This window comes from Podarcis liolepis, assembly GCF_965112155.1.
Source record: "Podarcis liolepis genome assembly, chromosome: 1".
Classification (NCBI taxonomy): Eukaryota; Metazoa; Chordata; class Lepidosauria; order Squamata; family Lacertidae; genus Podarcis; species Podarcis liolepis.
In genome coordinates this window covers 35,616,579-35,625,963 of record NC_139554.1, presented here as the reverse complement: position 1 = coordinate 35,625,963, position 9,385 = coordinate 35,616,579, and the positions used below count along the sequence as shown (strand labels likewise).

Here is a 9,385-nt window from a genome sequence, read left to right as displayed (position 1 = left end):
GCCAGAATGAGTCTGAGCAAGGTGTTGAGCCTAGTTTGCAACAATCAATGGCTACTTTAACAAGTCAGTTCATAACCCATGGTTTGAAATTGGCTTGTTGTGAAACTAACCATAGTTTGCAGCCATGATCTCTGGTCTGATCATGCTAAGTGCTAAGTGAGGATCCTTTAAAGAAGAACCTAAACTCTGCCAAAGCATTTGACATAGATCATGACATTAGATACAAAACTATGCTTGATATGCAATAAGCATTTCCCAGACTGCCTTCAGCATGGCTGTATATTTCCATTTTCTTCTCATTTTGCCTCAAGCAAAAGTTATGAAAGACTAGCCTGAACCATCTTGTTTTTAGTTCAGGGATGTTTCCCAGAAAATCAACACCCACTGTCTTTTTATATTGAACCAGATGACTCCTCAAGAAATCCCAGGAATGATGATTAGCACCTCTTGTTCCTCATCACAATGACTAATCTCTAAAGCCTTTTCTTCTAAATCGAAATGTAACTCAGATGATTTGATTGGTTTTCACAACCACCTGCTGGATCAGATCATTCACTACATTAGAACCAATTATTTATTACATTTGCTTTGCCATGTGCTTTATCACAGAGTTCTTGAAGTGCCTTGCGAATGTTTTACTAATACTAAACTAGCATTGCATGCACAAGCAGTAGTGAAACCTGGGCTTACCTGATCCTCATCCAGTGTAACCAAGATGCAATGAAAAGAATTTATTTTCACTTTTAAACTGACTAAAGTTCCTCATTATGTCCAAACTCAATGAACTTTGGCTAAGCTCTAGCTGGTGCAGGCAAGAATTGGTTGGTGGCTTATAATGCTGGTTTGAACTCAAACTATAGTTTAAACTAACCAGAATTTATCTAGGTTTGGACATAACTAGTAACTCTGGAGAAGTGGGGAAGCAAATGATGCAAACCCAAGGCATGTGCTAAACCATAGTAGCATTCATAGTGTGTGTGCTAAACCATAGTTTAGTGTTGCATTCAAAGAAGGCCCTTGTCAATGTCCCACTGTTCAGGAAAGCTCATGGGGTGGTGATGTGGGGTAATGCCTTCACTGTAGTGACACCCTGCATACGGTACATCTCACAATGTTATTGTTGAGATTAAGGCACTCATTAAACGTGCAATTTCAACGTGGTCTTTGGAAGTGGATTTGACAAGATTCACAATAATTTAATGGGCACTGCATCCTATTCCAATCATTTTTTTAAAAAAAGTTGGTTTAAAATTATTAGTTGAATTTTAATATTTGAATGCTTTTATGTTTGTATTGTAGCCCACCCTGGCATCATAACTGATGAAGAGTGGTTTAGAAATTGAATGAACAAATAAACAATACTTAACCTGTTTCAGAATGCATCACCCTGGTATCTCCTGAGGGCAAGTCTGCTACATTAGCAACAGGTGGTTCTACACTTTGATATTAGTTCATGGCAGAGTACAATGAAACTGAACTTGTTGATGGTTCTTACTACTATTGTTAACTCTCATGAACTGGCAGGACTGTCGGGAGGGGAAAGAGGAAGAAGGGATCCCCACGAGGGGTGTAGCCAGGACTGGGACGTACTGGGACAAGGAAGGAGAGGTTGGTGTTGGAAGTACTCACAGGGTGATGGAGGATGACAAGGGGATGGGGGGGGTCAGTGCACAGGAAACGGAGCAGCAGGATCTATAAGCAGAGCCACAGGGGCCCTGTCAGCACAAACATGGCAGGCTCTGAGGCATAGGGAGCAGTGGGCAGGGCACTCCAGGAGGCTGCGTCAGGCAAAGGCTCACAGCCCAGTTCACTAGTTGGCCAGGTGGGGCTCGCTAGCTCTGGGAGGGGGTATGTGATTCCTCAGCTGGAGTAGGCTTGCATCAGGTGAGGGTCACTTGCCTCATTAAGGCCGGCTGCTGCAATCAGCAGGCAAAGTAGAAAAGGGCAGCAGGGCTGAGGTACTGGTATGGTCAACTGCCCATGTTGAAAGATCTCTATTTGGATGTTCCAAGATATCTGTGGGACTGTGCTTCACTTTGAATTTTGGACCCTGAACTTTGGATTTTGAACTTTTGAATTGGATACATGGATTGATCCTGGACTGGGGGCTTGACATACCGATCTGCTGCCAGGTAGGCCAGGGATTCAGGACACTCTCGGCTGAACCTACCTCATGGAGTTGTTTTGAGCATTAAATGAGAATGATGTACACCACCTTGAGCTCTGCGGAGGAAAGGTGGGATATAAATGAAAATACATAAATAATTTTCTTTTGTCCCTGACTTTTACGCAATATTTTATACATGCCACAATGCCCATAGTTCATTTAAAGTAGAGAAGAATCCTTCTGTGTAATTGAAAATTGCTCTTACGTGGTTTGAGTTCTTTGGCTATAACCTTTAAAGGAAGATATAGCCACAAACCAACCACACACACACACAATATGTAAGGAGTTTGGCTGCAACATTGCTTTTGGCCATAAAACAGCACCAGAGGTGTCCAGCCTGATTCTGTCAAGATCATATCTGCTCCCAACAGTTTCTCTTATACCTTGATAGTGCTCTTAAATGTGTCTGGACTACTAAATGTATCCTAATCTTACATCTTAAAAGGTAAAGGACCCCTAACAGTTAAGTCCAGTCACAAACGAATCTGGGGTCGCGGCGCTCATCTCACTTTACTGGCAGAGGGAGCCGGCGTTTGTCCACAGACAGCTTCCAGGTCATGTGGCCAGCATGACTAAGCCGCTTCTGGCGATACCAGAGCAGCGCACGGAAACACCATTTACCTTCCCGCCGGAGCGGTACCTATTTATCTACTTGTACTTTGACATGCTTTCGAACTGCTAGGTCGGCAGGAGCAGGGATTGAGAAACGGGAGCTCACCCCGTCGCAGGGATTCAAACTGCCGACCTTCCAATTGGCAAGCCCTAGGCTCTGTGGTTTAGACCACAGCACCACCCCATTACTTCACAAGTAATGAAAATCCTAGAGAAGTTACTCTTTTAAGCTTATGCTGGAAACTTTGCATTTTAGTTGCAAATTGAGGACACACAGACACACACAAATTTAGTATGCAGGAGTACAAGTGCTCAAGGGTTGTAGACATTGGTGCATGAACTTATGTGGCATCCTTCAGGCTCAGAGGCTCTCTAGACCTTTTGTTTTTCTCTTGGGCATATGCCTATGAAGCCTACAAAATCCAGAGCTTTTCTGTTGTGTTGAAAGGGGGTTTTCATGCATGGGGAAAGCAGTTTTGCCAAAACCTCTCTAATCTAAGTAGCGCTGGCAAAGAGCCAGAAATGTGTCATCTTTGTTTAAGTGTGAATTGTCACACTGCTCTATTTTAATTGTGCACAACACGGCCAGTATGAGTTGCATTCCCCTCTATGTTCAGATGGAAGATAGACTCCAGGTGCTGAAAGTAATGGGCCTCTCTCTCCCCCCCACTCCTCGACCCCCCACCAATCATGAACCACAACAATTTAAAAGGAAGGTCTGTTTACTGTACTCCTGCTTGGCCTGTGCCACTGTGGCCCAGAAGGCACACAGATTGCTTGCAGCCTCCCTTGAATCTTCATTTGTGTGTCTGTCTGATAGACAGATGAAAGGCAGGCTACTCAGCATGCAGATGATATTGCAGGTTAGCTTACAGCTGAGAAATGATGGGGCGTTTTTTTTGTTTTCATCCCTTGACTGGCTAGAAAGTTCTCATCTTGTAGAGGGGAAAACAGCTTTCTTCTCCTCTCCCCCCTCGCCCCCATTTTTAAAAGAGCTTCGCAAAATAGCTGGCACAGAATAGCTGGCAAATGTACGTTGCAGTTTCCACACAAACACACCCCACCAAGCAGACACTGGCAAATAGAATTTCGAAGAAGCATCAGAGTTTAGGAACACATTTGGGTAGGGCAGGATTTAAAAGACCTTGGTTCATGTTAAGGGCCCTCAACACTGTAAACAGTGTTCCACAAATTGGCTTGCACAACTTATGCACGGTATGAGGTTTAGAAGATGATTTTCATAAGCCATGCTAAATTAATGTGTGGATTTTATGTTTTCCTCCATTAAAAAAAATGTGGTGGATTACAGTTGGTATAGATCAAAAATACAATTAAAAACCTTTTTTTAAAAAAAATGTGTTGAATATGTATGCATGTACATAGCTTGCAACTGCACACAGAGAGAAATGTTCAGGCAATATTTTCCCTGAATAATAAATATATTGTTGCGATACTTAGGTTAAAAAAAATAATACAGTGACACTGCACTTTCCCAATACTCCCTTGCATTTCCCTTTCCTTTTTACTGTCTCTTTAAAAAACCTTCTGTATTGTCTTGGGCTCCCCTGGAAATGCAGTAAGGATTCCTATCACATCTCGGTTGCCATGGCAACAGCAGCCTTTCCCATAATGAGCTGCATCATCTGAACTGATGTCACAGCATCATGCAGCAGGTCAAACAAGGCACCTCCTAGTATTTCATCCTACAGATTGTGCTGTAAACATCAAAAGAGGATGGTGTGAGCAGGAGATGGTGAGTGTTAAACATCCGCCTATTCTTATTTGTGTCTGCTGTTTGCCTTATCTGTACGAGGCTCTCCTATTTTTAGAGTGTCTGAGTTTTGCCTCCTGAGGATGGGTTTGGAGGAAAGATGCTGCATGTCTAAATATAATTTTTCAGGCAGAAAGGCTTAGACAAAGGCCTACAAGAGCCTCACGAAGCCCAAAATATTAGTAACTGACCTTGCTGCTTTCCGGAAGCGGACCACAATGTATGTAAATTGCACACCTTAATTTGTGGCGCACCTTTTCCAATAGGTTTCGTGTGAGGAAGCGATAGCTTATTCCTATGTTGTGGATTCAAAAATATTTAAAATGTCCACAGCCACTTGCCTGTAAATGAGAAGTGAGCATCTATATTCTTAATCTTTGGAAATCTTTGGGGGTTTTGCAGAATCATTATTTACCTCCGGTGGGCTTTGATAGGAGGAGAGGAGGTTTTAAAAAAAATGCTAACCAGTGCTGAATAAGCACTTGGCACTGCGTTGACTTTAAATAGGATTTTCTGCTGCTATTTTTTAATGGCTTATAAACCATAAGGAATGAAAGTTCCCCATCCGTGGAGGAGAATGGTTCCCCCCCCATCTAAGAGTGTTGTTGTGAACCTATATATTTAGGGAATATTTAGTGAATCTTGGGTATACTCCTTAGAGGAAAGAAAGCAAGTCTTCCACTGCAATTGCAGTAAAGGAGTAGCCAGCAAAGCCAGGTTCCCATTTGGTACTGCTAGTCTTACATAAATATAGTAAGTATACACTATGGTTGTATTAATTGGCTCTTAACCAATGGTAAAACAAAACATTCTCTTAGAATGTCAGTTGTGTGTTTAACATCAGGATGATTTTGAGTCCTTATTGATGGCATCTAAATGTTTTTGCTTCGTAATCATCCCCCTCCCTCCCTCCCTCTCTCTCTCTTCTGGGAGCCAAAACATGGGCTTCATTTAGCTTTCAGTAGGACCTGGGTGGGTGAGATATAGCAATTCATTGTCTCCCAATGTTTAGATGAGTCATTGTTTTATCTATTGCTGTTAAAAGTAAAGAAAATACCAGACACGTGTTGGTTTAGCTGACCAATATGTCCACTAGGAATTAGGGAGTGGTCTCCATTTCTGCTTTGCTTATTATAGTTCTTATTTTTTAAAGAATAGACATTGCTGGTAGTTTTGTTGTTTGATCAAACAGCCGAAAGTGCAAGAGGACACTAATACAAAGCATAAGCGAGAAAACGTAGGAAAGAGCTAATTGTTTTCCATAATCGTAATAAGCACAAAGGCCTCATCTGGCATTATCTGTAATGGATCTTTTTGATCTTAATTGGGTAGCCTGCACTGTAACCTCCAAGCATTTTCTGGCACGGTCTAAGTATACATCTGTCCTTTTAAACCAGGAAAACGACATCAGGGAGTGCTTTATTTACTGTGACAGTTTTAAAAGGGACATTGTACTGTCCTAAGAATGGAAGTCTCTGGGGTCTACCGGGTGATCACCAGCTATGCAAAAAAAGGCATGAGTTAGCAAGACTGGGAATGTCTGGCTACTGGCTGGATTATGTACCCCAGGCAAATAAATTATTATTTGAGAATTGGCTCCTAGAGCATATGCACCTGCTCGGAAGCAGCGCCCTTGTTGTCTGGGTCCCACGGCATTGACAGCAGTGAATGTGCATCTCTGGGACAGAGGAAAAACATGAAACGTGCAAGTAGCAGACATTGTCTAGAGAAAAGCAAGCCTGCATCATCTGGGTACATCCAGTTTTATGAAGCTGAGAATAATTTCAGGCAAGATGGAAGGATTAACTAGGATGCCCAGTGCATGCTACTTAGTACTGGAATTCTACTAAGCAAAGTAAGTCTAGATGGGGATAGTCAGAAACAGAACATCCCCACAGAATCCCCGCAAGCTGCATTTTCCAGAAATATAAATTTGGTTCCCATAGCAGAGACAGAGCGCATCCATTGTGAAGTACCTTGTAGCCAAATGGACAGGGGTCATAGGTCAGTGGTAGGGCATGCGCTTTGCATTCAGAAGATCCCAGATTAAATCTCTGGCATCTCTAGGCAAGGCAGGAAAAGGTTTCTGTAAACAAGGAGCACATAAGTCAGTGTAGAGAATACTGAACTAGTTAGACCTATGGTCTGGTTCAGTATAAGGCAGCTTCCTGCATCTCTACTTTGATAGACCGAAAGCACAGTTGCATGTTTGCATGAAGGACCTTATTGCTACGTAATGCCACTACACTTACAGACAGTTATTTGACTCAATTCACTAGAAACTTTATAGAAGACTGTGATAAAATGGCCAATCGTCTTCACTACACATTCACGTTCATTTTTCAAGCATTATCTTTCTCTTGGCACTGCTTCCCGTTGTTAATAGATTGGTGATAAAATAACTTCAAGATATCATATCCAGTATTGAGCCAAGTACTTTAATTTCTCTGTCTATTTTAAAACAAACATTTGTTTTTATTTAAAGTGATTGCTGGCCACTTTCTGTAGAAAGTTTCTAGAACTAACCTGCTGCTGCCTGCTGCTGGGGTGGGGCATAATGACAAGGTCTGAACAATAACTGGCTCTTATTTGGAGCCATTAGCCTGGCAGCCATCAAACAGTCTTACACAATGATCTCAAGTCTGATATCCTGTCCTTTCCTATCGCTTACTGGTCCTGAAGGTAGCACTTTTCTTCTTCATACTGCTGTATTTGATCTTAGGCAATTTCTTTTACACATGGAAAGACTCAGGTGGTCAGTAGTAAAGCTTGAGGTGTTCTTGTTAAAAAGTCATTGTTGGGGCCACAAGGACAGCATAAAAATATTATAGAATGAGGTGCATTTGTGGTTATTCAACCTTTACTTTGGTAAGAATGTTATCAGTAATTTTAATTAAAATAAATGTTATGAGTCCTACGGCCAAATAAGAAGAATTCAGGTAAGCTCAAGATAAAAGATGTGCTAATTTCTAGAAATGGCAGCCTGTCTTTGTAGGTATTAAGTTAACATATGTTAGCAGAACCAAAAGGACTAATTATCACAATTAGTAGAATTAATCACAAGCTAAAAGTGTGGGTTTTTAATTGGAATTTCCTCTGAGATGGGAAAAGCTATTCTATCCTGATGGAACTATGTGATGCACATCTGTTGACTATGAATATATAGAAGATTCTGTGTGTCTCCTCCACCCCCCCAAAAAAGAATTATATGAGAATTATCTTCTTTAAAAATCATCATCATATCACCTGTATTGAGATATAGCACTGTTTTATTTTAATCAATTATTTTAACCAATTAATTAAAAGGAAAGGCGAAAATTGCCTAAATGCTTTAATCTCTTCATCTGGCAACTATCAGCATGAAAGCAACACAGTGATGCTCTGAAATAAGAGGCCAACTTGCAGTTTCCTCTGTTAACTTAAAAACTTGTTTGCTAGGAATTTATTTCTTGGATTACCGGTCCAGAGAACTGTCATCTTCTCTAGACTGGGCATGTCCAGCTAGAAACTGTTTTCTATTAAATGGAAATCTGCAAGCATATGACTCACCAGACCAAATGCAGTTTGTCCTGCCTGGGACATGACTATCCTGCCAGTTTTTTGCAATTCCAGAGTGTTGGCAAAAAGCAGGTGTTTTATGTAAGCAGCCATATATTTTGATGGGTGTCATTTGGCTAGACAAGTTTTGTAGGCCTTCAGTAATGAAAATTATAATTACAAAAAAAAGATGCAAGGATATATAGCAGAACTGGAATTTTCTAGCTCATTCCACTAGCATTCTTTATGTAACATCTATTTACTGTTACCCTTAAAGATACATTGTTCCTTAGGGATGTTTGATGCCTTTATCTTAGTTTAGCCATAACAGCAAAGCGTACTGTATTCCTCTGTATCATCTGAGTCAGGTTTAAATAAATACAGTTACGAGAACTAGCAACAGTGAGGTTCACATGTTGCTCTACAACTTCCCTTTCCTTCATGTACGTGGAGGAAATTATAAACCTCTGCTTTTAGTTTGTGGCAAACTATGGTTTATGGTTTTCAAAGTTTGGTTTGCTCCAAACTAAAGGTGGAACCTGCCACCCTGTAGATGTTGTTTGATGTCATCAACCCCAGCCAGCATGCAGAGCTCAGGGCTAGATGGGCATGTTGATGTCAGGGGTGGGAACACAGCATACAATCCTGCACACTTTTCCAAGCATTGAGAGGGCATCTGAACTGGGCAGTCAGCTCATGGTGAAGTGTGTCTTTCATAGGATCTCCTGGCTTGCATCATATGATCTTGGTATGACCCCAAACTACTTTCAATCTGCTGAAAGTCGTGGAGAGCCTCTTCCTTTTCCCCCACTCCTGCATTGATTTATGGCCCATGCTGACTTGTGTTTGGATCCAAACTGCTAATTTAAGGCCTGCTTCAGTTCATTACAGTGGTACCTCTGGTTACGAACTTAATTCGTTCCAGAGGTCCGTTCTTAACCTGAAACTGTTCTTAACCTGAGGTTCCACTTTAGTTAATGGGGCCTCCCGCTGCTGCCGGCGCGTGATTTCTGTTCTCATCCTGAGGTAAAGTTCTTAACCTGAGGTACTACTTCCAGGTTAGCAGAGTCTGTAACCCGAGGTACCACTGTATATGGGACTATAATCTGCCAGATGAGATTAACATACTTATTTAAAACATTTTGCAGTCCCATTTATGGACAGGATGCTCCTGACAGAAGAGGCAGATAATTCTCCCCCTCCCCCTGCACCTCTCCTGCTGCTTCAGAGGGTCAATCTCCAAAACAGATTTGGATGGATCTATTTTCTTCCTCCAGCATCATCATCACAGGAGCAGA

The 9,385-nt window shown here is 41.6% G+C and overlaps 1 protein-coding gene across 2 annotated transcripts in view; it reads left to right on the top strand.

The window, feature by feature from the left end:
* Nucleotides 1-4,421: 4,421 nt before the first annotated feature.
* The window catches only part of AKAP6 (A-kinase anchoring protein 6), a 244,900-nt gene continuing 239,936 nt past the window's right edge, over nucleotides 4,422-9,385 (top strand). For both annotated transcript variants that reach the window (XM_083505275.1, XM_083505274.1), the window contains exon 1: nucleotides 4,422-4,532. The gene's annotated coding sequence lies outside the window, so the exon portion shown is untranslated. The remainder of the gene's footprint in view (nucleotides 4,533-9,385) is intronic.